This window comes from Patiria miniata, unplaced genomic scaffold (genome assembly GCF_015706575.1).
Source record: "Patiria miniata isolate m_02_andy unplaced genomic scaffold, ASM1570657v1 HiC_scaffold_10, whole genome shotgun sequence".
NCBI lineage: Eukaryota > Metazoa > Echinodermata > Asteroidea > Valvatida > Asterinidae > Patiria > Patiria miniata.
The window spans coordinates 16,368,434-16,375,913 of NW_024037048.1; the positions used below are offsets into that span (position 1 = coordinate 16,368,434).

At 41.7% G+C, this 7,480-nt stretch overlaps 1 long non-coding RNA gene across 1 annotated transcript; it reads left to right on the top strand.

Annotated features, from left to right (window-relative positions):
* Nucleotides 1-5,365: 5,365 nt before the first annotated feature.
* LOC119733961 lies at nucleotides 5,366-7,164 on the top strand. Its single transcript, XR_005271994.1, has 3 exons — nucleotides 5,366-5,424; nucleotides 6,147-6,279; nucleotides 7,106-7,164. It is a non-coding gene; the product is annotated as an uncharacterized LOC119733961 (long non-coding RNA).
* Nucleotides 7,165-7,480: the final 316 nt, after the last annotated feature.

Consider the following 7,480-nt stretch of genomic DNA (forward strand, 5'->3'; position numbering starts at 1 on the left):
ATTCCTTCCTAACGACACCATTTCCCAATTCCTAAGCAAACAGAAAAACCGATAACGAAACCCACTTCCCCAATTCCTAAGCAAAAAGAAAAACGGATAACGAAACCAATTCCCATTTCCTAAGCAAAAAGAAAAACGGATAACGGACTTCAGATCCAAAATCCCAAATCCTATCGAGAAAGGAATTGGGATTTCTCAATGCATGATGGGAAAATTCGGACATCGAAACTTTTTCGCAACTTCGTCCCCGGGGTTAACTTTATTTTGTAACTTTCTTTCCTGTATTTAGTACTTGTCAGTGCGTACATCTCAACACTACGTAAACGAGATTGTATATGACACCGTTAATTGTGAAGAGCGCCACCTGTTGTTTGGTTATCCCGCGCGATATCAACCAAAGATCTTTGAACGTTACAGACATTGACACTGCAGACATGGCAGATATGAATGGATGTGGCGGTAGGCTAGGCCTGTACATCAGGTAAGTCTGGACTATTTACTTTTCAAAATTTCAACTTCCTTTCGGCGTACTGGAAAGATTCCCATATCTAGTCTGGACATTACTCTTAGGAGCTAGTCTGGACATTACTCTTAGGAGTAATTGCAGTACCCCGCCACTCGGAAATACATCCCTATTAAATTCTCTGGCTACGACGAGGTTGGAATCACTGGAATTAGTGGAAAAGAAACAGTTCAAGTACCCTGGCCTGCCAGCTACGCGGATACTGAGTGGGGGTCCATTATTTGAGAACGAAGCAACACAAAAGGAATGGGATAAGTTGCTGAATTTTTTTAAAGTCCAAACCAACTACCCTGTTGCCGGCTACGCGGATACGGATGGGAGTGCAGTGGACCAGTCCATGACGTATAGTACATGCAAGTAGCGGTGAGGAGGTTTATTGAGGTCAATCAACCGTGACCTCGTAGCCGGCTACGAGGTGGACCGTGGATAGGTCGAGTGGCGGGGTATTCTGCAATTGTACCCTCATTTCTCCCTTCATTTCTCTCAATTCCGGTTTAAAATGTCCAAAAATATTGGATTTAGCAGGGAAATTTAAATTTACCAATGAATTAGTCCGAGTAACTTGGACCAAACTTATCGCCTTTTTAACATTCGGACTAGTCCGAGTAACTTGGACCCAACTTAACGCCTTTTTTAACATTTGGACATGGTCTGGCGATAGTAAGGTCCAAGCTTATAGTGCGAGCTGGACAACATCATCCTGTCACTGTCATTATGATTTTCGGTTCGCTCGGAGCGTGCCGCGGGGGGTACGGTACAAGTAGGCATACCAAAGGCAAGGGCACCACCACATAAAAACTTCGGAAAGATCACCATTCCCAGCGGTAATTTCCAGCTTCAAAAAATTATTTCTCACTAGAAAAAAAGTTACAACATATAACAGAGTAGATCTACGTACAAAATTCTCAGTGTTCCACACTTTAAAACAGGTCCGATCTTAATCTGATGTTGATATGAAGCGAAAACAACGACCGAAAATGAACGAAAACGCAAAAATTGACTTTCAAATTTGCCGGTCAAAATGGTCCACTTAAAAGGGATAATATGTCCAAAAATGTCGAATTTATAGCAGGGAAAAGTTGCTACCATGGCATGCCTACTGAGAAAACATGTCAAAGGACATTTCCTAGTCTTTGTTGGTCAGTGACGTACGTCTGAGGTATGGGAGTCTTTCCGGAGTATTTTTGAATGCTTTGCATACATTGTTGGGTAAGACCTCTTTTTATAGCTCCATGATTGTATAGTCATATAGTCAGCAGGGCCAGGGCCTATTGTTTTTAGTTCACCGCACCTACCCCAATTAAGAACCCAGTATCAATGCACACATATAGTGGTGTTCCCTAACGTGGCGCACTGCGACGTTTCTCCTGACTTTCCTCATGCACGGTTGCCAAACTTCTTTGTTGATAAACTTCGAACTCATTCAGTTGTTACTGGTACTTTTTCAGTAGTGTTTGCCATTTAAAATCTGTAAACAATTTCACTGTCATACAATTTTGTGCAAAATAAAAAAAACGGTGGCGTCCGGAAATTGGGCCAAAAATCAGCTCAGTGTTAATTCCCTAACACAGCGCACTTGCGTAAATCTTGGAAAATTCCAGGTTAACACTAAAAAAGTTATTTAAAGTTAGCAAATTCTTAATTAATAAATAAACATATCTCTACATTACCCAACTAGAAGATTGTCAGAAAATTATTTTCTTCTTTTGGGGTGAGTATATCAGTGGTGAATTGAAGGTAGATTGTTTCCCGATGATAATTTGAGTTAGAAATATGATTCGGGTTTGTAACTTCAGGGGTTGCCCTTCAGGAAAGTCAAGTTTGGATTGATTTGGGGGTCAAAAGGTCAAAGGTCAACGTCATTGGTCAAGGTCTAGGTCATTCCATTGACCAGTATTAACTATTCTACTACATGTACTTGTAATTTTGCACCTTATATCAACAAACTCAGGCCGAGGGGTTTCAACAGCACCGTTATATTTTTTTAGGAAAGTTGCAGTAATGTTTATTGATTCATTTTATTTCATCAACAGCTTTGAAAATGGAGTTGAGGCCAGACAGACAGGGGGCATAGGACTGCATATTTGCTCTCAGGTCATTTTATCTAATGCATTTAATGTTAGACACTATTCGTTTTTGAACTTTTCTCCAAAAACCTGAAAATATTTATTGCCAATCACCCTCTATTATTCAAGACCAAAAGTGTTTAGAATTATTCTTGACCATTATCTTTATTTGGTGAACAATTTTGACCATCGTCTGAGTAGAGGCGTTTGCATGTTGATATTAGTGCTCAGGCATCAAATTACGTCAGGAATCGACCACTAGTCTCGCCCCAACTTGCTCATAGTTGTTTCTGTGGCATGGTTTAGCTGTATTTGTCCTTTTTGGGGGGAAGAAAGTAGTGCAGGTGGGAAAATTATCAGAAAAACTAAGATGACATTTTTGTATGTTTACGTTTCTAGAGTTACTTCTACAACGACGATAGGTTCAACTACAACTATGCGCAGGCCAAAGCCACAGCAGGCAACTACAAGGAAGCAGAGGAGGTAGGTTGGACTCCCGGACCCAATTTTCGTTGTTGCGCCCTCAATAGTTGGCCAGTCATGGCGCAGTGACTCGTCATGGTGCCTAAACTAGTCATGGTGCCTTTCATTTGCAAACATCAAAAACCAAAACTGCCAAGTTATTATGAAATACCTGACTGTTAGGGAGTAATAGTCGCAAGCATCCTGTGAAATCACGGCACCTGGTGTGCTGTCATTTCTAAGAGAAGTGGAATTTTGTATCAATTTCCACCGATGGTCGGCCCTGTTTGAGAGAGAAGCCCGACTTTCTGTCTGTTCTCATCCATATACTGTTGCCGTGTACCTAGATGTAGAACAAAAAGATATTCCAATAGCTTGTTTTCCCACGTGCTGCATCTCTTTGGAATTCCTTGCCTGGTGCTTATTTCCCTCCAACCTATGATCTGTCCTGATTCAAGAGGAGTGTGGAGTGCTGTAGCCTCGTGGTTAAGGGCGTTGGATTCGTGGTCTGCGGGTAAAGCTGCAGGTTGTGGGTTCGAGTCCAGCCTGGGGTCATGGTGCGTGTGCCCTTGGGCAAGGCACTTTGTCACTCATTGCTTCTCCCCACCCAGGAGTAATAGGCTATCAGCTTTGGTCCAAAAAATGGGCCACCGGTACCAGACGATCGAAAAGAGCAATGCTCATAGCGATTTTTTGAAAGGCACATCTAGAGTTGGAGAATGTGTGATAGCTTTGCAGTGTGAGTGGTGGCAGTGTTATCACTTTTGATTTGTGTTTTCAAAATTGCCGTCAATATGCTTGAACCGGATAAATTATGTGTGGTAACAAGCATGTTTTAGCCGCCATTTTAAAAAGGAAAAAAAGTGATAGCACCGAAAAAGCTGCCACCGCTGCAATGCTGTCACATATTTTCTGACTAGAGGGGTGCATACCTTGCCAAAAATCACAATGAGCATTATTGCCCTCATTTGATACTGACCAAACCCCCACACTGATGGCTTATAAGTGGGTGCCTATGAGGGCAGAGATGGTGTGGTTGATTTAGCTGCTTTGCTCCGACTTGTAGCCCTGTATATCTGGAGTGGCTTTTAGCCTTGTTCAGGGCAAATAGGCATGAAAAAACAAGTCTAAAACCCGGATGGGGATCTTTCTGTGCCTCCTAGACCACTGTTTTGGTGGGAACACTTGGTTTTACCATGATTTAATTGGAGTGGGTTTCGTTTCTCTTGTTTTCCAGATTTTTGTGCTCATTCAGAGTGAGAAGATCAAGAATGACTACACGTGTCTCTGGTTGGCAAGATGCTGTGAGTATTACCGTCAATTGTGAATGACGTTTCCTCTTCCAACTTCCAAGTTGCTAATTATGGGAATGAATCCACCTGTTAAGCCTCAACTCATAATGAATTGACCACTCCCAATTGTGACTGCACAACCAAATGTCCAACTAAAGTCACGACACGTCGCGTGCATGCATTTCATGTACTGCTGGAAAATCCAGAGTGGCATTAGGGAGATGCACATGTTGCCCATGTGTGAGGTAGACTGAAGGGTCTCTAACAATGACATAACCAGCATGCAATCATCGCCCTGATCGTATATTAAGGATGTGACTTTGCGTTTCATTTTGTAAACGTTAAGCAAATATTTTAAGAACCGTTTTAAACGTTTAGCCATTGACAGTGGCTTTTGCCTACCCATTATGTCTGATCTGCAGACCGGCGTGATTGACATGATAAATCAACAATGGTTGACATAGTAAATAGCAGGCAGTCGTTGATAAAGTAAAAATGTAACTACGTGTTCCCCAAATGTAATCAAGTACTACGATGCTTCTAAGGTTTAGTAAATTAAGTAGGTTTTAAATCTGTGTTAATTATTTGTCCTATGTGTGGTTGTCTTTAAGGAAGATCACTTGAACGGAGGTCCCTTTTGTATAATTCGGGTTTTGTTTAAATGTTTTGAAAGATTTTGTAACAGATTTAGAAGTTTTTTAGTGTAAATGTGTAAACGTCACATCTTAGTCATACATTTGCCATGTTGGATTTGTTCTATCACATTTCAAGCAGATTGTACGACAGAAATTTGCTACATTGAACATCCCTCTTGGCTCCCAAATATTGTATACAGTTACACTGAGCATTGCTGGCCAAAAATTGCTGAAACGAGCATCCACTGAACCGAACCATCTTTTGTAGACCCCGATGTGTTTTCTTACAGCAGTATCCTATGTATTTATAACCTTTCTTTGTGTGTTTTCGTTGTTCAGACATCGTGAATCGTAAGGCCAGACTAGCCTGGGAGTTGTACCTTAAGATGGAGACGTCTGGCGAATCGTTCAGCCTGCTGTAGCTCATTGCCAACGACGGCTACAAGGTAAAACATCATCCCCTATTTTTGTCCGTTGTATGTTTGGTCAAGATTTTGGCATTAGCCCCAAATTAGTATCCAGTCACTCAATCTAAACGTGCAGCCGATTTCACAAAACACATTTGTCACTTCGTCAAAACCCAAATCGTAGAGGAAATGTCAATCTAAATATAACACACTTGTAAAAAAGAATGCACATATCCAGACGCCACTTCAGCCGTTGTGTACAAAGTCTATGGCGAGTCAAGAAAACTTTCCAAGTATTTCTGAACAAAAATGGAAATGTTTCTGCAGATTCGTGTTTGTGAAACATTTTTGCAATAACTCATCTTTATTGAGATGATGTGTGAAGACAAAAGCGGCGTCTGATTGCAACATTGTTCCCCACGTGTAAAATAAACTAGAATACGAATCACCATCAAAAAGATAAAAAAATTATTCGTTGCACATTTACCACTTTGTGTCATTAGCTTGAATAATGAAGGATGCACTTTTGTGTCGCAAACTTTGGTAAGCATGTAGAGGGCATCTTAAAATATTAAAATAGCCAAAAATCCCAAACTGCTTAAAAAAATTGATTTGGGACAAATTCATCACTTTGTCAACACGGTGGCGATATGATCGAAAACTTCAGGCTTTTCGTTCGCACTTCTGATGTTTTTTGCTCGACCTCAAAATATAATTGTCACGGTCGCTCGATCCTCAAATCTCATCTTTTCTATCGGTAGATGGCCAGTTCTACTATGCGACCAAGGCTTTCGATGTCCTGGAAAGATTGGACCCCAATCCTGAATACTGGGAAGGCAAGCGAGGGGCGTGCGTGGGCGTATTCCAGCAGATCATAGCTGGCCATGAACCAAGGTGGGTGTCATCTCTGTCAATCAGCAGTGCACACTGACCAATCAGATCAACTTATGGTCAGGTGACCACACTACATCTATCAAACAGTGTGCACTGACATATCACTCCGGTGCTCTACCAACTGAGCTATCCAGCCCAATGTTGGCGGTTCCCTAATTGTCAATGTCTCTGTCAAAGGGGTGCTAGTCAGAAGCCCTCAACCCGCATATGCCATGCAGCCAGGGATCACGCCCAAAGTCACGATGCAGACTTGGCAAATATCAAACGGGGATCACTCAGAGAGGATACGGCTTTTTATTACAAATCTTCATGAATACTTCGCAACTTCGTAGCCCTCTAGTTCAAATTCATTGAATTTTTCCTTTTTCCCCCTAAATTCTATAAACAGCTTTCATTTTCACTATTAGGTTTTGCCCTTCACCGACTTATAAACACTGTATACTCAGTGCGTTACCTCCCAAGTGAAAGTTGGAAAAAATCACTCGGTTGGGACTCGAACCCATGACCTCCTGCTTGTTAGTGCAGACGTCTTAACCACTGGACCATCAAGCTTACAGAATTGGTTGCCTGGCCAGCCAACCAACCCCGTAAGCTCCATGGTCGAGTCGTGGGTTCGAATCCCACCCAAGTGATTATTTTCCCAACTTTCACTCGGGAGGTAACACACTGAGTATACAGTGTTTATACATCGGTGAAGGGCAAATCCTAATATTGATTTACATCACCCCGACGCAAAGTCCATCTTGCTAATAGCTTTCATATTTATGTGCACAAAACCCAGTGAAGTTCAAGCCACTAGATTTTTGTCATTTTTTTTCCTCTACAGAGAAACACTGCGAGACATCCTCCAAATCTTGCGCAACACCGGTAACCCGCAGGTGGAATACATCATCCGTGTCATGAAGAAGTGGGCCAAGGACAACAGGGTACCAGTTTCCTGAGGTGGTCCCTATCCTATAGTCTTGAGATTGTTTAAATTTGTACATTCCAGAAACCCCTGCTTGCAAAGGGATTTTCCAAAAATAAAATAATGGAACGATACTGTTGATTAAGAGTGATTTAATTATTCTTGACGCATGGGAAATTTCCCTTGAAATATTTCTCTATTTAGCTTTGGCAAGATGGTTATGCAGGAGAAAACAACAGTTCTGGAGAGAGGCTGGTCTCTCATGGCATAAACAAAGTAGGCTTGCCTAGTTAA